The sequence below is a fragment of the Pseudorca crassidens genome, chromosome 5, assembly GCF_039906515.1.
Source record: "Pseudorca crassidens isolate mPseCra1 chromosome 5, mPseCra1.hap1, whole genome shotgun sequence".
Taxonomy (NCBI): domain Eukaryota; kingdom Metazoa; phylum Chordata; class Mammalia; order Artiodactyla; family Delphinidae; genus Pseudorca; species Pseudorca crassidens.
The window spans coordinates 63,051,953-63,074,884 of record NC_090300.1 but is presented as its reverse complement, the minus strand read 5'-3'; the positions used below and the strand labels follow the sequence as shown (position 1 = coordinate 63,074,884).

The following is a 22,932-nucleotide window of genomic DNA, read 5'->3' as shown; positions in this document are numbered from 1 at the left end:
TCTGTAATTTTCTTTTTTTGTAGTATCTTTGTCTGGTTTTGGTATCAGGGTGATGGTGGCCTCATAGAATGACTTTGGGAGTGTTCCTTCCTTCGCAATTTTTTGGAAGAGTTTGAGAAGGATAGGTGTTAGCTCTTCCCTAAATGTTTGATAGAAATCACCTGTGAAGCCATCTAATCCTGGACTTTTGTTTGTTGCAAGATTTTTAATCACAGTTTCAATTTCATTACTTGTGATTGGTCTCTTCATATTTTCTATTTCTTCCTGGTTCACTCTTGGAAGGTTATACCTTTCTAAGAATGTGTCCATTTCTTCCAGGTTTTCCTTTTTATTGGCATAGAGTTGCTTGTAGTAGTTTCTTAGGATGCTTTGTATTTCTGTGGTGTCTGTTGTAACTTCTCCTTTTTCATTTCTAATTTTACTGATTTGAGTCCTCTACTTCTTTTTCTTGATGAGTCTGGCTAATGGTTTATAAATTTTGTTTATTTTCTCAAAGAACCAACTTTTAGTCTTATTGATCTTTGTTATTGTTTTCTTTATTTCTATTTCAGTTATTTCTGCTCTGATCTTTATGATTTCTTTCCTTCTGCTAACTTTGGGTTTTGTTTGTTCTTTCTCTAGTTCCTTTACCTGTAAGGTTAGACTATTTATTTGAAATTTTTGTTTCTTGATGTAGGCTTGTATAGCTATAAACTTCCTGCTTAGAACTGCTTTTGCTGTATCCCATAGGTTTTGGATTGTCGTGTTTTCATTGTCATTTGTCTCTAAGTATTTTTTGATTTCCTCTTTGATTTCTTCAGTGATCTCTTGGTTATTTAGTAATGTAGTGTTTAGCCTCCCTGTGTTTGTGTTTTTATGATTTTTCCCCTGTAATTCATTTCTAATCTCATAGCATTGTAGTCAGAAAAGATGCTTGATATGATTTCAGTTTTCTTAAATTTACTGAGGCTTGATTTGTGACCTGAGATGTGATCTATCCTGGAGAATGTTCCATGCGCACTTGAGAAGAAAGTGTAATCTGCTGTTTTTGGATGGAATGTCCTATAAATATCAATGAAATCTATCTGGTATATTGTGTCATTTAAAGCTTCTGTTTCCTTATTTATTTTCATTTTGGAAGATCTGTCCATTGGTGTAAGTGAGGTGTTAAAGTCCCCCACTATTATTTTGTTACTGTCGATTTCCTCTTTTACAGCTGTTAGCAGTTGCCTTATGTATTGAGGTGCTCCCATGTTGGGTGCGTATATATTTTTAATTGTTATATTTTCTTCTTGGATTGATCCCTTGATCATTATGTAGTGTCCTTCCTTGTCTCTTGTAACATTCTTTACTTTAAAGTCTACTTTGTCTGCTATGAGTATTGCTACTCCAACTTTCTTTTGATTTCCATTTGCATGGAATATCTTTTTCCATCCCCTCACTTTCAGTCTGTATGTGTGGTCTGAAGTGGGTCTCTTGTAGACAGCATATATATGGGTCTTTTTTTTCTATCCATTCAGCAAGCCTGTGTCTTTTGGTTGGAGCATTTAATCCATTCCCGTTTAAGGTAATTATCAATATATATGTTCCTAAGACCATTTTCTTAATTGTTTTGGGTTTGTTTTTGTAGGTCCTTTTCTTCTCTTGTGTTTCCCACTTAGAGCAGGTCCTTTAGCATTTGTTGTAGAGTTGGTTTGGTGGTGCTGAAGTCTCTTAGCTTTTGCTTGTCTGTAAAGCTTTTGATTTCTCCATCGAATCTGAATGAGATCCTTGCTGGATAGAGTAATAGTGGCTGTAGGTTCTTCCCTGACATCACTTTAAGTATCTCATGCCACTCCCTTCTCACTTGTAGAGTTTATGCTGAGAAATCAGCCGTCAACCTCATGGAAGTTCCCTTGTATATTATTTGTCATTTTTCCCTTGCTGCTTTCAATAATTTTTCTTTGTCTTTAATTTTTGTCAATTTGATTACTATGTGTCTCTGCATGTTTCTCCTTGGGTTTATCCTGTATGGGACTTGCTGTGCTTCCTGGACTTGGGTGGCTATTTCCTTTCCCATGTTAGGGAAGTTTTCTACTATAATATCTTCAAATATTTTCTCGGGTCCTTTCTCTCTCTCTTCTCTTTCTGGTACCCCTATAATGTGAATGTTGTTGTGTTTAATGTTGTCCCAGAGGTCTCTTAGGCTGTCTTTATTTCTTTTCATTCTTTTTTCTTTACTCTGTTCTGCAGCAGTGAATTCCACCATTCTGTCTTCCAGCTCACTTATCTGTTCTTCTGCCTCAGTTATTCTGGTATTGATTCCTTCTAGTGTAGTTTTCACTTCAGTTATTGTATTGTTCACTTCTGTTTGTTTGTTCTTTAATTCTTCTAGGCCTTTGTTAAACATTTCTTGCATCTTCTCGAGCTTTGCCTTCATTCTTTTTCTGAGGTCCTGGATCATCTTCACTATCATTATTCTGAATTCTTTTTCTGGAAGGTTGCCTATGTCCACTTCATTTAGTTGTTTTTCTGGGGTTTTATTTTGTTCCTTCATCTGGTAGATAGCCCTCTGCCTTTTCATCTTGTCTGTTCTTCTGTGAATGTGGTTTTTGTTCCACAGGCTGCAGGATTGTAGTTCTTCTTGCTTCTGCTGTCTGCCCTGTGGTTGGCCCACTTATTTTAGAAGCCCAAACCTGTATTGTATCAAAATATCAGCATATATCACATACCATATTAATATATATTTTTACCAGGAAGGTTTGAAAAGTGTTATAAATTCTAATTTTGGAATTATTTGACTCCTGTCAAATCGCAAAATTGATCAAAAACAGAATTTTTTATGTTGAAGAAAAGGTTATAAAGGCTCAATAGATAAAATAAAATGCATTGTTTATAATTTCAAGAAAAATTGTATAGGATGGAAATATCTTTTAACAACACACAAAATAAGGAGAAGGAACCTGAAAGCTGTAATGTTCTTGCCATCAGAAGAAGACTGAATCAAGAACACAGTTGAATTTTGACCAAATGGAGGAGAGGGTATAAGTAAAAGTCAGCCACACAATCACCCCTTCTGGCTACCTTGGTAACTAAAGCCTATATGATAATGTTATTATAATGAGAAATGCCTCCATGAAAATAACAAAATTAATAATTAGAGGTGGAACCACACAAGACCCCCCCTCCCCCATCTGGTGGGAAATCTTGGGCTTTTGGATTGGGTTTAGGCAATAAAAGATAAGGGTAAGAATAATTTGGGATATTGAGTTAAATTGGAACCTGCCTGCTTGGAAACTTCTTGGCTACCAATGACATGGTATTCTCTACTGACTTAGTTGTGCATAAATGAAATTTTTATCCATCCATGTTACCTCACCTGGCCTAACTGACACCATCATTACATGGACAGAAACCCCATAGAAGGTGGTAGAAGAGAAGAGTTTTAAGTAATTCATTAAGTAAAATCAGTTTTGATTTATTCACAGTAATTACATATACTAGGGAATTCTTAATGAAGTGAGAAAGTCTAACCTAAAAATTACTTTCAAATATAAAAACAATGTTTGTGAATTCTAAGAATGAAGTTGACATGCTATAATTTATTTAAATATTTAATTAATTATTTGTAGATTTAGACTTTGCTCCTATTCATGTTTTGAAACCAATGCATATATATATATTTCATTTGTCCAGTGTTTGTGTAAGCCCTTGTAAAGCTCAGAGACCCTGGGCTCTGTTCCTACATTGTGTAACAGAACAAATGGTCATGCTTGGTACTTGCCAGTTGGGTTTGCACTGAAGCGTGGTATGTATGTGGAGAGAGGCACCTTCTTTCTCCAGTGTGAATTCATAGATGGAAACCAAGGGCGTTCTTTCTGAGGGTTTCCTTTTGACAGATCAGTTTAAATTCTATAAATAATAAATATAAATATATACACATATAAATAAAAATTAAAAGGTAGATAGATTGACAGATATATAGATAAGTGCTCCTAGGTTCCAGACCCTGTGCTGGTTCTTGCTCTTTTTAGTAGTCCTTACCTTCAAAGGCTTTATATATAGCAGCCAGTTATTAATTTTGCCTGAATCAAGTTTTTACATATATAATGAATGTAAAAATTATAATTTTCTAAGTCCATTGTTCCCTCTGGCAGTCTTTTGTAAGACACAACTTTTCCTTCTCTTCTATCTATCTATCTATCTATCTACTATCTGTCATCAGCATCATTAATAGAGTAATGGATTCTTATTTTATTCAATGGATTATTATCTTTAATTTGTGCTAAATTGCTGCAGATGTGGCCAGTGGGCCTCCTTTAAAGTACTTCTGGTCACTTTATCATGTTCCCATATTTTTTAGCACTTCCTTATTTTCCAAGGAGCTCTGGATCCTTTTAGTATGGAAAGCTATTTAGAAATAGAGATTTGTGTGCTAGTTGTGCTCCTTGCTAATGGATTTTATTGCTTCCTTTCAGCAAAGAAAGCTAGAAAATACACACTCTCCGCAACACACAGAGACACACACACACACATTTATACTGAGATTTTCCATTCCATCCAAACTCCATAGGGTTCTTTCTTTACTATCCTTATTCTATTTGTATCTGCCCCCTGCAGTGAGAACACTGGCTCCTAACCTCAATATGTTTACTTACCTTTTCTGTTCTATAATACACACAAAAAAGTTTCAGAATTGCTATACTGCTATAAAAAATAAATCTACTAAAAAGAGTTCAATATTTGTTTCAATTTTTATTTTCTTTTGATTAAGGATATATAGTTAAACTGTTTACAAAGGTTCAAAAGTTACTTAGATTTTATTAAATCCTCCTTCAGCCTCACTACCAAATTCTGAGGCCTGGCTAGTTCCACTCTGTTTTTTTTAGCTTAAGTGTCACTTTCTAATGGATACCTTTCCAAACTCTCTGTGTTAGATTCGGTCTGTTTGTTAGATGTTCTCATAGCATCTTAATGCTTTTCTTACATAGAACTTTTCCTTTTTAGTCTTTGTGGTTGTTTACTGACTGTCTCTTCCAATATGCTGTAAGTTTCAGAAGAACAGAGATAATGTTTCTCTTATCACCTCTTATTCCCCTTTGAACGTATAGTAGGTATTAAGTAAATATTCATTGGGTAAATGAATTATATCTAGTAGTTCTACAGGAACATAGAAAAAGAAGAAATTGTAAACGGTTGTTTTTTACATTCTTTCTTTCTCTTACTATTCCTCCCCTTCCTTTCCTCCTCCAGAGGCAGAGATGTTTTCAGTTTAGTTGACAAACATTTGTTAAGAAACATTATTAAGCAACTAATGCATATTTCCTGGACACTGAAATATATAAATCATTTAGGAGATTAAGATCTAGTGCCAAAAGGTATTGTGTAGTGACTAAAGAAATCAACTGGGCTTTCTCAAAGACCCCAAAAGGATCAGGCATATGGATTTCTACACTTATCTACTTTAAAAGGTAGATGTTCTTTTTTGACTAACTTTCAGCACATTTCTACGTTCATTTTTGAAGGTAATTCTGCCAAGTATGCTTTCTCTTCAGTGGTTAAATGTAAAAATAGAACTTCTCACTTGAGGAGCCTCTGAATTAGGTTCCGTGTATGAGTGTGAAAATCCATTTCTGACAGGATTGAACTGTAAATAATTGTAAATAATTTTTTAACGTGCGTCTAGAGCCATGTGACTTCTTCTAATTTGGACACTCCAAATGAAAACCATGTGGCCCATGATTAAATTGAATTTTTTCATTGTGTGTTAGAAAACAATAAATAGGAAACAAAGCAATTTAAACAAAAGTGAGGACCTCTTCACAAGGAATTTAAATGAAGTAGGAAGCAAATTAATATGAAGTGATTTCTGTCACATGCTTTTCCTTCCTCTGTTGCTCCTAGATCCCAAGATCATCTTTCTTTATACCCTAAATCAGATAGTTACTTATTTCTGATGAATTCTCAACATTCAGTTGATAAAGTTCCTTTACTTCACTTTTTCTTCTGGATAAAGTTGGATGATAATCAAATAAAGAAGAATGTAAAAGGAGACACTATGGTGTCATGGGCAAGTATGGGCCTTGAATCCGGAAAGGCCTGTCTCTACATCTTAGCTCTATTAGCTGGAAAGCCTTGGATAAAGCAGATGTTTCTAAGCCTCGTTTTCTTCATCACTAAAATGATAGTCCATTTTCAGGATCTTTTTTGAGTATTTAAAATTACATACAGTAATGTTACTCACACTGAGCCTGGTGCATAGAAATTATAAGTAATTTGTAGTTATTATGTGGGTTCTTTATCTTACCTCTATCCACAGGCAATTTTTTTGAATTTTATTTTTTATACATCAGGTTCTTATTAGTTATCCATTTTATACACATTAGTGTATATATGTCAATCCCAATCTCCCAATTCATCCCACCAAAACCACCCCACCCCCGCCATTTTCCCCCCTTGGTGTCCATACGTTTGTTCTCTACATCTGTGTCTCAATTTCTGCCCTGCAAACTGGTTCATCTGTACCATTTTTCTAGGTTCCACATCTGTGTGTTAATATATGACATTTGTTCTTCTGTTTCTGATTTACTTCACGCTGTATGACAGTCTCTAGGTCCATCCACATCTCAACAAATGACCCAATTTCGTTCCTTTTTATGGCTGAGTAATATTCCATTGTATATATGTACCACATCTTCTTTATCCATTCATCTGTCAATGGGCATTTAGGTTGCTTCCATGACCTGGCTATTGTAAATAGTGCTACAATGAACATTGGAGTGCATGTGTCTTTTTGAATTGTGGCTTTCTCTGGGTATATGCCCCGTAGTGGGATTGCTGGGTTATATGGTAATTCTATTTTTAGTTTTTTAAGGAACCTCCATACTTTTCTCCATAGTGGCTGTATCAGTTTACATTCCCACCAACAGTGCAAGAGTGTTGCCTTTTCTCCACACCCTCTCCAGCATTTGTTGTTTGTAGATTTTCTGATGATGCCCATTCTAACTGGTGTGAGGTGATACCTCATTGTAGTTCTGATTTGCATTTCTCTAATAATTAGTGATGGTGAGCAGCTTTTCATGTGCCTCTTGGCCATCCCTATGCCTTCTTTGGAGAAATGTCTATTTAGGGCTTCTGCCGATTTTTTGATTGCGTTGTTTGTTTTTTTAATACTGAGCTGCATGAGGTGTTTATATATTTTGGAGATTAATCCTTTGTCCATTGATTGGTTTGCAAATATTCTCTCCCATTCTGAGGCCTCTTTTCGTCTTGTTTATGGTTGACTTTGATGTGCAAAACCTTTTAAGTTTCATTAGGTCCCACTTTTTTTTTTTTTTTTTTTTTTTGTGGTATGCAGGCCTCTCCCATTGCAGAGCACAGGCTCCGGATGCGCAGGCTCAGCGGCCATGGCTCACGGGCCCAGCCGCTCCACAGCATGTGGGATCTTCCCTGACCGGGACACGAACCCGTGTCCCTTGCATCGGCAGGTGGACTCTCAACCACTGCGCCACCAGGGAAGCCCTAGGTCCCATTTGTTTATTTTTGGTTTTATTTCCATTACTCTAGTAGGTGGATCAAAAAAGATCTTGCTGTTATTTATGTCAAACAGTGTTCTTCCTGTGTTTTCCTCTAAGAGTTTTATAGTGTCCGGTCTTACATTTAGCTCTCTAATCCATTTTGAGTTTATTTTTGTGCATCGTGTTAGGGAGTGTTCTAATTTCATTCCTTTACATGTAGCTGTCCAGTTTTCCCAGCACCACTTATTGAAGAGACTGTCTTTTCTCCATTGTATATTCCTGCCTCTTTTGTCATAGATTAGTTGACCATAGGTGCGTGGGTTTATCTCTGGGCTTTCTATCCTTTTCCATTGATGTATATTTCTGTTTTTGTGCCAGTACCATATTATCTTGATTACTGTAGCTTTGTATAGTCTGAAGTCAGGGAGTCTGATTTCTCCAGCTTCATTTTTTAATTTATTTTAAAGTCTGTTTTATCTGATATGAGTATTGCTACTCCAGCTTTCTTTTGATTTCCATTTGCATGGCATATCTTTTTCCATCCCCTCACTTTCAGTTTGTATGTGTTCCTAGGTTTGAAGTGGGTCTCTTGTAGAAAGCATATATATGGGTGTTGTTTTTGTATCCATTCAGCTAGCCTGGGTCTTTTGGTGGGAGCATTTAATCCATTCACATTTAAGGTAATTATCAATATTTATGTTCCTATTACCATTTTCTTAATTGTTATGGATTTGTTTTTGTAGGTCTTTTTCTTCTCTTGTGTTCCCACTTAGAGAAGTTCCTTTAGCATTTGTTGTAGAGCTGGTTTGGTGATGCTGAATTCTCTTAGCTTTTGCTTCTCTGTAAAGCTTTTGATTTCGCCATCAAGTCTGAATGGGATCCTTGCTGAGTAGAGTAATCTTGGTTGTAGGTTATTCCCTTTCATCACTTTAAATATATCATGCCACTCCTTTCTGGCTTGTAGAGTTTCTGCTGAGAAATCAGCTGTTAACCTTATGGGAGTTCCCTTGTATGTTATTTGTTGTTTATCCCTTGTTGCTTTCAATAATTTTTCTTTGTCTTTAATTTTTGTCAGTTTGATTACTGTGTGCCTCAGCGTGTTTATCCTGCCTGGGACCCTCTGCGTTTCCTGGACTTAATTGACTATTTCCTTTCCCATATTAGGGAAGTTTTCGACTATAATCTCTTCAAATATTTTCTTGGGTCCTTTCTCTCTCTCTTCTCCTTCTGCGACCCCTATAATGCGAATGTTGTTGCATTTAATGTTGTCCCAGAGGTCTCTTAGGCTGTCTTTATTTCTTTTCATTCTTTTTTCTTTACTCTGTTCCGCAGCAGTGAATTCCACCATTCTGTCTTCCAGCTCACTTATCCATTCTTCTGCCTCAGTTATTCTGGTATTGATTCCTTCTAGTTTAGTTTTCATTTCAGTTATTGTATTGTTCATCTCTGTTTGTTTGTTCTTTAATTCTTCTAGGCATTTGTTCTTTAATTCTTCTAGGCCTTTGTTAAACATTTCTTGCATCTTCTCAAGCTTTGCCTCCATTCTTTTTCCGAGGTCCTGGATCATCTTCACTATCATTATTCTGAATTCTTTTTCTGGAAGGTTGCCTATCTCCACTTCATTTAGTTGTTTTTCTGGGGTTTTATCTTGTTCCTTCATCTGGTACATAACCCTCTGCCTTTTCATCTTGTCTATGTTTCTGTGAATGTGGTTTTTGTTCCACAGGCTGCAGGATTGTAGTTCTTCTTGCTTCTGCTGTCTGCCCTCTCCACAGGCAGTTATTATGTATCTATTATGTATTCTGTGGACTAGATGAGATATAAGTTAAATTGTAAGATACAGTCCCTATCAGATATAGGGCATGACTGGGGCAGATTAGGGAGGGCTGAACCTGGAATTACTCTTCCATCTAGGTGGGAAGACGGCCATCAATGGCTGTTGAAGAAACAGCAGAACATAGTATTTAAAGTTTGGCAGAGTCCTCTGGAAGACTCAGCATATAAGGGATCCAGTGTGGGTACAACATGGGACACAATGCCCAGGAATGGGTGCTATTCTTATATCCAGGCATGTAAGTCAAACCAGTCATATCTTTCCACAGATACAAAGTTGATAGTCATTGTGCTAGGCTCTTTTAAAAAATTTAAATCTCTGGTAGAGACTTGCATGAAAAATGTAGGACCTTGGTCCTGCAAAGTTTGAGGTCCTCAACAAGTTTAACAAGAGAGGGTTTCAGGAGACAAACCAGGGAAGAGCTAGTTAGCAGAGCTGTGCTATAGAGAAGGGACTGGATCCCAAGAATTAAGCAGAGTAGTTTTTTCAAGGCTGGGCTCAAGGCTAGAGTCAGAGAAGCATAAGTTTGATTGGATAGTGAGATAATACAAAGAATTGGATTATCAAATCAGACACATGAATCAGAATTTTGCCAGGAACAAGTTTTACTAATGATATCAGGTGCACAAGTAATCTTGAGACATAGGTGAAGCAGGGAGACATCTGAAATAGTCAGTACATCTTATCAGGGCCTTTTTTGGGGGCTGCATAAGGATGTTTCCTAGTCCCAGATTAATCTATGAGGTCTCCAATGAGTTGTGCAGTTAAGTCACTTATTGAGAAAGAACTTTTTGGGCCATGAAACATTTCCATTTTATGCTCAGATAGTTACATAGTTTATATCACATTTTCCAGGAAGCCATGTATATAAATCCATAGATTCTAGGTATGTTATCATCTTATAACAGGTATATCCTGCTACAGATGAGGACTGTCTTGTTAGAAAATGGCATTACTTTGTTTGCTAGAGGTCATTAACCTTAGTATGCTTACAAGGATATTTGACCAGGTCATCTTTTATTCTTTTTTCTTTCCTGGAGGTGTCCCCTGCCAATGGGACAGGAATGGGAGAGAGGAATTGCAAATCTTCTATTTAACTATTTACTTCTCAGATGATAAGACCCAGAAAATTGGAATCAAGCTGAATTCCCTCCTTCCAAAAATCTGGATTACTTTTGGAGTTTGACTTAAGGATAGAACTAGCAGGTGGGAGGAATATGGAACTGGGGGAAAAACTAAGGAACTTTTGAGCTTGTCTCCATACTCAGTGGATAAATGTACTCCATATCATTAAGGATTTAAAAGGATAAATGGACATATAATATATAAAAAGGGCCTTGAGTATATGGATGAAGGGAGAGTAAGTGAGTTGGAATAACCAGGGCAGGCTTTGTTAACTTCTTTGTTTTCCTTCTCTTTTAATTTAACCCTTTCTCTCAGCTTGTGGTGTAGTGAGGGAGATTTCTGCACTCCACTAATGGGTGAAGTTCTGTCCATAAAGTCAATGTTCATTCAATGCAAAGTCTAAAATATCAATAGAAATATTAAATGTAAAAGAGGAATTAAATATGAGAGAGGATATTAAAAGGTAGGTGGTTTCTGTGTCTTGAACAGACTTAATTTATCCTTGACATATGGTCCATTGTCAACCCTGAAGGGGTTGCATGGTTTAGACTAGTTCTCTGTAAACTAAAAGCTGAAGAGCTGAAGCATATTGCCTTTGGTTATACTGCTAATTGCAGAGTTGTTTTTCTGACCTGGGTACAATAGCCAGGCCAGGCTAAGCTTGGCTGCAGTAACAAAGGCCTGAAATTGCAGTGACTTTATACAACATATATTTGTTTCTTCTTTTATAAAGTCTAGTACAGGTCAAGCAGTCCCACACTATGGAACACATAGCCTCCACTTGTTTTTAACTGCCTAGGATTGAAAGTGACATGCTAGATTCCACATCAGAGAATTAATTAAATGACCTCAACCTAAATATCATGACAGCTAGGAAATATGGTCTTCCTAAAGGTGTGGTGAACACACAATAGTGTCCCTGTCATAACAAGAGTCCTGATACCCAGTCACATACTCCTATTATGACATTTATTAGTCTGCCTCTGACCCCACATACTCTCCAGCTCTGAAGCTGTTTTGATATTCTTCAGTAATAGTATTTTTAGCTAAAACATATTTGTTCCCATAAAGCTAGTCATTCTGGGTTTTTTTTTTTTTTCTTACTTTAAAAATATTAACTGTGGCTGCTTTTAATGGGTGGGCTTTTTTTTACAAATTCCCACTTGATTTTTTTTTTTTACAAATTCCCAAAACATATATGCAACTTCAACATCCTTATTCTAAGTAGATGGGGGACTCATCAGGCCTCATAGAGCTCAGGTTTCAAATTTATTTCTTCTAGTTTTACAATGCAAATGGGCACTCTACACATTTCATATCCCCACTTTCTATTGAAAAATGTCGCTCAGTAGTTCTAGCTGCATGATTTTTAGATGAAATATCTATAGAAATATGTCAGTGTGATAAAGAGGAGAATTTGGCCAAGAATCAACATTCTTTATGTTACTCTGCAGAGAAAAGCTGTAACAGAAGCTGAATGATGTATTTGGTATATGAAGTGTAATGAATATAAGATGCATAATGATGCAAAAGATGCAAATATTTATTGAGTAATAACTAAATACAAAGGAGACCATATGGATCCTGTTCTACACTGACACCCAAGAATCATAAAATATGTTTGGACAGCTGAATATTACCAAACAAGATATATAGCCAGTGGGCTTGGCATGTTCAAATCCTGCACATTCCAGAGAAAGCACTGGCCCTTGACTAGCTCATGGGAGACAGTCTCCGAGCCCTTGAAATGTTTTGCCTGAAAAGAGTATCTTTGTATACCTGAGACCTTGGGCTATACAAAATAGTTCATGCTAACAATGAAATTTACAGTGATTACCCGTTTTTGTTCTCCTGCGATGCTGGGCCATGCTGTGTCAATTTGACCTCTGGGGTGTAGGGAGAGGTTGGAGACTTACAGTCATGTAAGCATGGAGTGCCTATGTACTAACCCGCAATAAAAACGTAGGACAGCAAGGTTCTAGTAAGCTTCTCTGATTGACAATATACATCATACACATTGTTAACTGGGAGAATTAAGTGCTGTCTGTACAACTTTAATGGGAGAGGGTAACTTGCACCTAGTTTCTCCTGGACTCTGTTCTATGCATCATTTGCTGATTTAAATCTGTATCCTTTCACTGTAATAAATTTTATCCATGAATATAATAGCTTTACTGAGTTCTGAGTTCTTCTGGTAAGTCATTAAACCTGACAGTAGTCTTGGGCTCCCCTGGAACACAGGTGAATAAAAGTTCATAAACAGAAAAATAATTCCCAATAGAATTGTGAGACACTAAGTGTCATAACAATATATAAAACATTTTTTAAGTGTGTTACTATTTACAAAAATTTCCCATAAATTACTCTATTTGTTATAGGAATTCAGAAGGAGTGAGAATCACTTCAAACTATAGAGTCAAGCAAGGTTTTATGGAAGAAGAGTCAGGATGTTGAGCTGGATTTCAAAGAGCTCAGCAAAGAAGAGAAGACCAGAATGGGGTAAGGAAAATGCAATCCAGGGTCAGAGGGCAGTAAGCAGAACATTTCACCTGAAGTGTGAGTTTGAGGAAGGTAAGTAAAGAGTTAAGACTGTAAACGCAGGCTTCGGCCAAATTGTAGGGTTTTAATGCTGGTATTGTTTACCATAAATCTAAAAGCTGAACTTTTAGTAAGTTAAACTAGTCAAATTCCAGAAAGTTTCTGTGTGTGGAGAAGGTTCACTATAGAGGGTCTCCGTATGCTGTAAAATTCTGATGATAAAGTGAATCTTACTGCCAGAAAAAAAGTCACTGTAATAATAACCTATTGGGGTTCCACATGTATCCTTTTACAGTGATGTCCACATCAAATTTGCTCAATTTATAACTGAAAAATTGAACTGTCTTCAGCCAGAAATTGTAAGCTCCACCTGTCATCTGAGAATCCAGCTGTGTTCTTTTTGGATTGTTATAACATCACAGTAATAAGGATTCTGCAATCAGAATTTAGCTCACACTTTTGATAATGATTCATTATCCAAAGCTGTCTCCAGCTCAGCTTCCCTGTGGCTTCACTGGCCCTAAAGCCTCCAAAACTGCTGTTGTCAGGAAGACTCACTGGTATTACTTTTGCTATTATTCACTGACTGCCCTAAATACATACCATTTTCTTTGGAAGTAAGTTGTGGGGGTTGGGATTGGAGTGGGTAGGATTTATAAGGAAAAGATGGCAGGTTTATGCAAGGGCTTGGATTACAGAAAGGCATTAAACCCAATGTAGGTCTTAAAAGGTTGTGATCATGGGCAGACCACCCACATCTTTATTTCTACAGCAAAATACTATGCCAAGCAGCCCATTTCCTTTTCCCCGCAGCTATATAATGATTATAATGGTGTGTTTTTTTGTTTCAAGTGTGTTTCTTCCATCAGGAGTAGGAAACGGAGGTACTCTATATTTGATGGTCCTTAGTTTGGTTCAATGCAAAGTTCAGGCCCTCAAACCATGTTATTGTGCAGACATACTCTCTTTCATATTTTGAAAAATTATCGTCTGTATTTGAATTACATGAACACTTTCTCCAGTTTCTTCTTGTATCAATTAGACATGAGCTTGCAATATTACTGAAATTGAACCATTTATTCCTGTTTCTCCAAAACTTTGTGCTTTCCGTGTATTCTGTATCTCAGTGTCACTAGTATCCACCCAGACTCCAAAGTTAGAATCTAAAAATCATTCTGACTTTTCCCACTCCACTCGTTACTTCCAATCAGCCATCAACTTCTGACTAATTTACTGCCTGAAAACTTCACCATCCTGTCCACTTTTTTCCCTTCCTATGACTATTCCTTAGTTTGGGCTACCATTATTTCTCACATGAATTGTGGCAATAACTTATTGGCTGGTTCCTCTGTTTCTCATCTTCTATCCCCTAATTCATTTTCTTTTTGAAAATGTATTATAAAATACTGTACTAAATTTTCGGATTACAGAGCAAGAGATACATGATAGTCAGGGAGAGTCTTTCCCGCCACTTTTCCTCTCCTCCCTCCCTTGTTCAATCCTGGAGTGGAACTGGAGAGTGGGGAGGAAGTAGAATGAGGAAAGAAAATATGCCAACTGTATCATTTCCTCCTCTCAAGGAGGCCTACACTAAGGTGAGAGGAAAACTTTAATTGGAACATTTTGGGATGGAAAAGGGAACTCTGAGGTAGACATGTTAATTTTGAGATGTCAATTGGGAATTTGGGTGAAGATGTTGAATAGGGAGTTGGATTTATGAATATAAAATTCAAGGCTAAAGGGTGCCCACTCTCACCACTTCTATTCAGCAGAGTACTGAAAGTCCTAGTCAGAGCATTTAAGCAAGAGAAATAAATAAAAGGCATACAAATTGGAAACAAAGAGGTTAAATTGTCTCTCTTTGCAGATAACATGATCTTATTATACATATGAAGTCCTAAAGACTACACAGAAAACTGCTAGAACTAATAAACAAATTCAGTAAAGCTACAGGACACAAAATCAACATGCAAAAATCAGTTGTGTTTCTATATACTAACAACAAACTATCTGAAAAAGAAGTTTTTAAAAATCCCATTTACAATAGAATCAAAAACAATAAAATACTTAGGAATAAATTTAACCAAGGAGGTGAAAAATCTCTACATTGAAATCTATAAGACACTGATGAAAGAAATGGAAGAAGAAACAAAAATGGAAAGATATCCCATGTTCATGGATTAGAAGAATTAATATTATTAAAATGTCCACACTGCCCAAAGCCATCTACAGATTCAATGCACTGCATAATAAAAATTCCAAAGGAATTTTTCACAGAAATAGAAAAAAAACCCTAAATTTGCATGGAACCAAAAAAGATCCTGAATAACCAAAACAATCTTGAGAAAGAAAAACAGAGCTTGGTGGTATCTCACTTCCTAATTTCAAACTATATTACAAAGCCATAGAAAAAATGTCTCTGACTTACCATGGTCTGACTTGGGATTTTTCAGCTTTACAATGGTGTGAAAGCAATATGCATTCAGTAGAAACCATACTTTGAACTTTGAAATTTGATCTTTTCCCAGGCTAGCAAAATGTAGTAGGATACTCTCTCGTGATGCTGGGCAGCTCCCAGTCAGCCACTTGATCATCAGGGTAAACAACCAATACAGTTACAGCCACTCTGTACCCATACAACCATTCTGTTTTTCACTTTCAGTATAGTATTCACTAAATTGCATGAGATATTGAACACCTTATTATTAAATAGGTTTTGTGTTAGATGATTTTGCCCATGTAGGCTAATGTAAGTGTTCTGAGCACATTTAAGATAGGTTAGATTAAGTTATGATGTTTGGAAGGTTAGGTGTGTTAAATCATTTTCAATTAACAATATTTTCAACTTACAACGAAAATAGTATTGGGAAAAGTTATTTAGGAAGTAACCCCATCATGAGTCAAGGAAAGTCTGTGTCAAAACAATATTGGATGGGCCTAAAAGCAGAAACGTAGACCAATGGAACAGAATAGAGAGCCCAGAAATAAACCCATGCATGTATGGTCAACATCTTTGAAAGGGTGTCAGGAACTCACAATGGAGAAAGGAGTTTATCTTCAATAAATGGTGTTGGCCATACACAAAAATAAACTCAAAATGGACTAAAGACCTAAATGTAAGGCCAGACACTATAAAACTCTTAGAGGAAAACATAGACAGAACACTCTATGACATAAATCACAGCAAGATCCTTTTTGACCCACCTGCTAGAGGAAGAGAAATAAAAACAAAAATAAGCAAATGGGACCTAATGAAACTTAAAAGAAGCTTTTGCACAGCAAAGGAAAACATAAACAGGACAAAAAGACAACACTCAGAATGGGAGAAAATATTTGCAAATGAAGCAACTGACAAAGGATTAATCTCCAAAATTTACAAGCAGCTCATGCAGCTCAAAATCAAAAACAATAAACAACCCAATCCAAAATGGGCAGAAGACCTAAATAGACATTTCTCCAAAGAAGATATACAGATTGCCAACAAACACATGAAAGGAGGCTCAACATCACTAATCATTAGAGAAATGCAAATCAAAACTACAATGAGGTATCACCTCACACCAGTCAGAATGGCCATCATCAAAAAATCTACAAACCATAAATGCTGGAGAGGGTGTGGAGAAAAGGGAACTCTCTTGCACCCTTGGTGGGAATGTAAAGTGATACAGCCACTATGGAGAACAGTATGGAGTTTCCTTAAAACACTGAAAATAGAACTACCATATGACCCAGCAATTCCACTACCAGGCATATACCCTGAGAAAACCATAATTCAAAAAGAATCGGGCTTCCCTGGTGGCGCAGTGGTTGGGAGTTCGCCTGCCTATGCAGGGAACACGGGTTCGTGCCCCGGTCCAGGAGGATCCCACATGCCGTGGAGCGGCTAGGCCCGTGAGCCATGGCCGCTGAGCCTGCGTGTCCGGAGCCTGTGCTCCGCAACGGGAGAGGCCACAACAGTGAGAGGCCCGCGTGCGGAAAAAAAAAAAAAAGAATCATGTACCACAATGTTCATTGTAACTCTGTTTATAATAGCCAGGACATGGAAGCAACCTAAGTGTCCATCGACAGATGAATGGATGAATAAAATGTGACACATATATACAATGGAATATTCCTGAGGCATAAAAAGAAACGAAACTGAGTTATTTATAATGAGGTGGATGGACCTAGAGACTGTCATACAGCGTGAAGTAAGTCAGAAAGAGAAAAACAAATACCATATGCTAACACATATATATGAAATCTAAAAAAAAAAAAAAAAGTGGTTTTGAAGAACCTAGGGACAGGACAGGAATAAAGACACAGACATAGAGAATGGACTTGAGGACACAGGGAGGGGGAAAGGTAAGCTGGGACGAAGTGAGAGAGTGACATTGACACGTATACACTACCAAATGTAAAATAGCTAGTGGGAAGCAGCTGCATAGTACAGGGAGATCAGCTCAGTGCTTTGTGCCCACCTAGAGGGGTGGGAAAGGGAGGGTGGGAGGGAGACACAAGAGGGAGGGGATATGGGGATAAATGTATAAATATAGCTGATTCACTTTGTTATAAAGCAGAAACTAACACACCATTGTAAAGCAATTATACTCCAATAATGATGTTATAAATAAATAAATAAATAAATAAATAAAATTTACATTATTATTTTAATGCCACAAATGGAATTAAGGGATCAAAAGGTATGTTAATTTCAATGGCAAAAAAAATAAATTTTAAAAAATTAAAAATAAATAAATAAATAAATCTTCAGAATAAATAAATGGTGTTGGGAAAACTGAATATCCACATGCAAAAGAATGAAACTGAACCATTATCTTACACCATGCACATAAATTAACTAAAAATACATTAAGGACTGAAACCATAGAAGTGGAAGCAAACATAGGGAAAAATCTTGACGTGGGTCTTATAGCAAAAATAAATAAGTAGGACTCCATCAAACTAAAAGGCCATAAAAAGGAAGGAAATCCAGCTACTAGCAACAATATGGATGAAACTTGAAGGCATTATGTTAAGTGAAATAAGACAGACAGAGAAGGACAAATTCTGTATGATGTCATTTATATGTGGAATCTAAAAAAAAAATCAAACTTATAGAAACAGAGTATAGAATGGTTGTTGACAGGGTCTGGGGGCTGAGGGAAATGGGAAGATGTTGGTCAAAGGGTGTAAGCATTCAGTTATAAGATGAATAAGTTCTGGGGATCTAATGTACAGCCTGGTGACTATAGTTAATAATACTATATTGTATACTTGAAATCTAATAAGAGTAAATCTTAAATGATCTCACCATATACACAGAGAAAGGTAACTATGTAAGGTGATGAATGTGTTAACTAATTTTATTCTGGTGGTCATTTCACAATATGCGTATATCAAATCATTATGTTGTATACCTTAAATTTATGCAATTTTATTTGTCAATTATATTTAAATAAATCTGGGGAAAGTATAAGTAAAAGTGAGAAAAATTTACTTCCCCCAAAATAAATAAAATACAATAAAATTTAAGGCTGGAGATATGGATTTTGGAGTCTTCTGGATATTAGTGGGAGGCTAGATGAGACCTAGCCTAGGCTAGATAGAAAAAAAGGGAGGTTCAGAGACTGAGACATGGGGCCTTCCAGTGTTTAGATGATGGGTTGATGAGGAGAAAACATAAAGGAGATTAAGAAGGTGCTTCCAGAAATAGGGAAGGAAAACCAGGCTAGTGTGTCCTGGAAGTCAAGTGAAGAATGTGTTTCAGTGAGCTGGACTGATGGCCTTTGTAAAATGGTGGTGAAGAAGAAGCAAGATGAGGGTGGACGAATAACCACTGTATTTAGCAACATGGAGATTGTTGGTGACCTTTCAATATCAGTGAAGGGGTGGGAAGAAAAGCCTAATTTGAACAGACTCTAAAGAGAACAGGGGAAGAGTCATTGAGGGTAGAGAGTATAGAGAAGGAAAGGGTTTTGCTCTAAAAGAAAATGGGGTGGTTGCTGGAGGCAGAAATGGACGCTAAGAGGATTTTTAAGATGAGAGATGTTTGCATGCCACTGAGCAAGAGAAAATTGATGACACAGGAAAGAGAGAGGAGAGGGACTAAGCAGTGTTCTCGAGTCAGCAAGAGGGGATTGGATCTGGTGCACAAGTGGAGGGGTTGTATTTATCTAGGACTGTTGATAGTTCTTCCAAATTAACAGGAGAGAAGGCAGAGTATATGGGCATAGACGTTGATAGGTGGGTTGATGCAGTGATGAGAGTTTGTAAAAGTTATTGCCTGATTTCTTCAATTTTCTCAGGCAAATAGAAAGCAAGGTCATCAACTGGGAGTGAGGTATTGAAAACTTTGAAAAGCCCCCCTTATCATCATCAACCTATCTATCAATAAAATTCAGCCCTCTTAGCACTTATCATTAGCATGCTCTATATTTTGCTTACTTTTCATGTGTGTATTGTCTATCTTCCCACCAGAACATGAACTGCATGAGAGGAAGGTTTTCTGTCTGATTTATTTACTGCTATAACTACAGAACCTAGAATACTACCAGGTAAATAGGTGTTTGGTAAATAGTTGTTAAATTAATTAATGGAAGGATTTTGTGATTAATTAGGCTTGGGGTGCATTGAGTGGGCTTTTTAATATGAAAACAAAGGAAGTATCTGTGTATCATATAAGAGTGAATATCCACATGCAAAAGGATGAAACTGAACCATTATCTTACACCATGCACATAAATTAACTAAGAAGCTATGGGACTTGGGGGACATATTATCCTAATCGTGAGGGGAAACCAGGTTGTTGAATGGCTTGAAGAAAAAGGGAAGAAAAATAGGTTGGTTTCTACTGGCACACTCCTGAGTTTGGCTCATTCAACAAATTGGTTATAATATACAGTTCAGGAAAAGGAGCATCTTCACTTGCCTGAAAGCATTCTAAAGCCTGGAGAACATAGTTTAGATTGCTTGTGGGTTAGACAATTGAGAATGTTCAGTCTCCTTTTTAAAAACATGTAGCAAAAGTTTCAAGTTCAGCATCTGACAGTTTGACAAATTGCAGGACTGGTGGACAAAGGGAAATGAGTTTTAATAAAACATTAAAATCCATGGTTACGTGGTATACTTTTTGGGCTCCATATGTTTCTCTGCCAAAATCCAGCCCACACTTCAGTAACTAACTTATATACAAACATCTTGAACATAGCTGCGTCAGTAATAGTTTCCAGTTACATATAAAGCAGAAACTAACACACCATTGTAAAGCAATTACACCCCAATAAAGATGTTTAAAAAAAACTATTTAAAAATAGTTTTAAATAGTGACAAGACATTGAATAGTCTTGGGATATATGAAATGGAGTCAGAGACAGAAATTCTTGTTACATGTTAATGTGCGACCACTCATTATCTTAAAAAAAATCACCTTTCTGTTGGTCATGCAAGGGGATCAAACAGATTCAAATTTGAATCTTTATCAGTCAAGGATGAATTAAGTGCAGAGAAACCAATCCAGGTGTTTCCTCCTTTCCTCCCTTCCTCCCTTCCTCCCTCCCTTCCTCCCTCCCTTCCTTCCTTCCTTCCTTCCTTCCTTCCTTCTTTCCTCCCTCCCTCCCTCCCTTCTTTCCTTCCTCCCTCCCTCCCTCCTTCCCTTCCTTCCTTCCTTCCTTCTTTTTTTTTTAATGCTAGAGTTTTCATGCAGAATATTGTTTATACAGTTGATGAAAGGGCTGAGAAGCTGATGGGAAAGGGGGCAGGGCAGGCAAGTCAGAGATTTGCAAGAACAAGAAGCAGCAACCCCTAAGACTAAAGCGGCAGGGAGGAGGTGGATTATCAGAGCCCCAAACTGAGGCCATCTAATGGGAGCTAGAGCTATAGCTAGACCCATTAGACCTGGAGCCACCAAGGAGCTGGAGCTGCTTCTGGAAAGGTTAGCCTAGGCAAAGCAAGGAGTAGGACTATCCTGTCTACTTTTCTGTGGCCTCCTAGTCTCTGTTACTGAACCGAACTTGGGTTCACTCACCCAACATGCAGCAAAGCCAATCTACTGACACCAGGCTGTGGTGAAGGAAAATATGGTGTTTATTTGCAGGGCACCAAGCAAGGAGAATAGGCAGCTAATGCTCAGAAGATGCTGATGGCTCTTAGGGAAGGGTTTTTAAAAACAATTTAGGGGTGAGAGTTGCAGGGTGCCTAATCAGTTCATGGACATCCTTCTGATTGGTTGATGGTGAGGTAACAGAGTGATATTTGGGGAATCTTAATCATCAATCTTCTGGTTCCAACCAGTCTGGGGTCCGTGTGTTTGCAGGCAACATGTAGGCACCATCCTCCAGTGGGTGGGGGTCTTAGTTTCTGCAGAACAACTCAAAGATATGCATCAGATTGTTATCTGTATCTCTTCAGTTGGAACTAGGAGTCCTGTGGCTCTATTGTCCTAATCATTAACTGCTTGAGTCTGCTCTTTGGATCTCAGGGAAGGTCAAACAAGAAGCGGGGGAGGAGGGAGGCACAGGGGTGTTTGTACCTGGGAAGGCCTCACAGGTTCCTGCTTGGTTTCAGTCCCCCCTTTTCTTCAATACTTCTCAATCCTGAGGGGAACAGAGGCGGGACAAGAAAGGGAATATAGTTTTGGATAAAGAGTTATTCATAAACTCTGGGGACTTAGTTTCCTCTCCACCAGGTCCCTACCCTCCTACCCCTTGGCTGAATACATCCAAAAGGCACAACAAAGGAACCTGGGAAATATAGTTTCTGCTAATAGACAGCGAGCCAGAGAGAGGGCAGAGAGTATATATGACAGCAAAGAAACAATTCAGAAACTCTGTTCAATCTTTTATTAGCTGTGAGTCCTTGAGTGATTATTTTAACTTTTGCTTTCTTCATCTGCAATATGAAGGATACCTACTTCATAGGAATTTTGTGATTCCAAATGCAATAATGTATATACAATGCCTGATTCATAGTAGGAGCTCAGGACATCTTTTTCCCCCTTCCCCATTTACAAATATTCCTCAAAGCATTGCTTTCCTAGAAAGATAAAGAAACTAATGAGTCTGAAGAGAATTTGGCTACCAAGTCTTATCTTTGGCGCGTCTTTAATTTCAGTAACCTTCATCAAAAGCAGCACAGAACCCAAAGCTGACCAAAAGGGGGCAGTTCTCAAAGCTCATATTTGTCAAGAATTGTTTCTCTGAAATCTCAGTCACTTTGAGGTCCCCTGACAAGAGAGAGTTTGTAGTAATGACCACAAAAATCAGGGAACAAGTGTTTCTAGAAGAGACTAAAGTCAATAGCCCTTAATCCTTGCTCCTAAAATAGGGTGTTGTAATTTTTCATAGATCTTGAAAGAGAGGGTTTTAATCACTGCACTAAAATCTTAAGGGAGACCTATCTCTTGACAGTAAAACTTGCAGTCAGGGTTAAGAATGGTGCTCACAAAAGTGTGCATGAAACAATAACACCTCATTTTTATAATTTGACCTAATTTGAAATTTGGGGTAACTTTGTCTTGGAAAGATTTAAGTTCCTGCTGAAGGGTCTGATTAATTTAATTCATCAGATACTTACTGAATCCCTACAGGTGCTTCTGACCGTAGGCTGGGCTGAGGAAAACATACTCACAGTGCTTGTAAGGTGGTCCCTACTTTCAAGGCATTCATCGTCTAGTAGGGTTTCCCTTGATGAAAAGGTTTGCATAAATTATGAGTCAGGAAGCAAATTCAATCTATTTAATAAAAAGCTTTAAGTAAACAAATTGTATGACTCACTAAAAATAATTTTTATCTCTTCATTAAAGCAGGCTGTGAACTCTTATTTTGCTTAGAGTGTTAATTGCAATAGAATGAATGATACTTTTTTAGCAGATAGCCCTGGAATCAAAATCTGACTTTGTCATATACTAGAGTGATTCTGTGAATAATGATATCTGCTCTGTAGTATTTCCATGGCAGATAACTAAGGAAATATGTGAGAGAG

General features: G+C 37.3%; 1 long non-coding RNA gene across 8 annotated transcripts in view; it reads left to right on the top strand.

Moving 5' to 3' along the window:
* Positions 1-22,932, top strand: part of LOC137224941 (uncharacterized) — a 367,121-nt gene that overhangs the window by 283,094 nt on the left and 61,095 nt on the right. For all 8 annotated transcript variants that reach the window (XR_010943584.1, XR_010943580.1, XR_010943579.1 and 5 more), the window contains one exon: positions 12,813-12,933. This is a non-coding gene — a long non-coding RNA (uncharacterized lncRNA). The remainder of the gene's footprint in view (positions 1-12,812; positions 12,934-22,932) is intronic.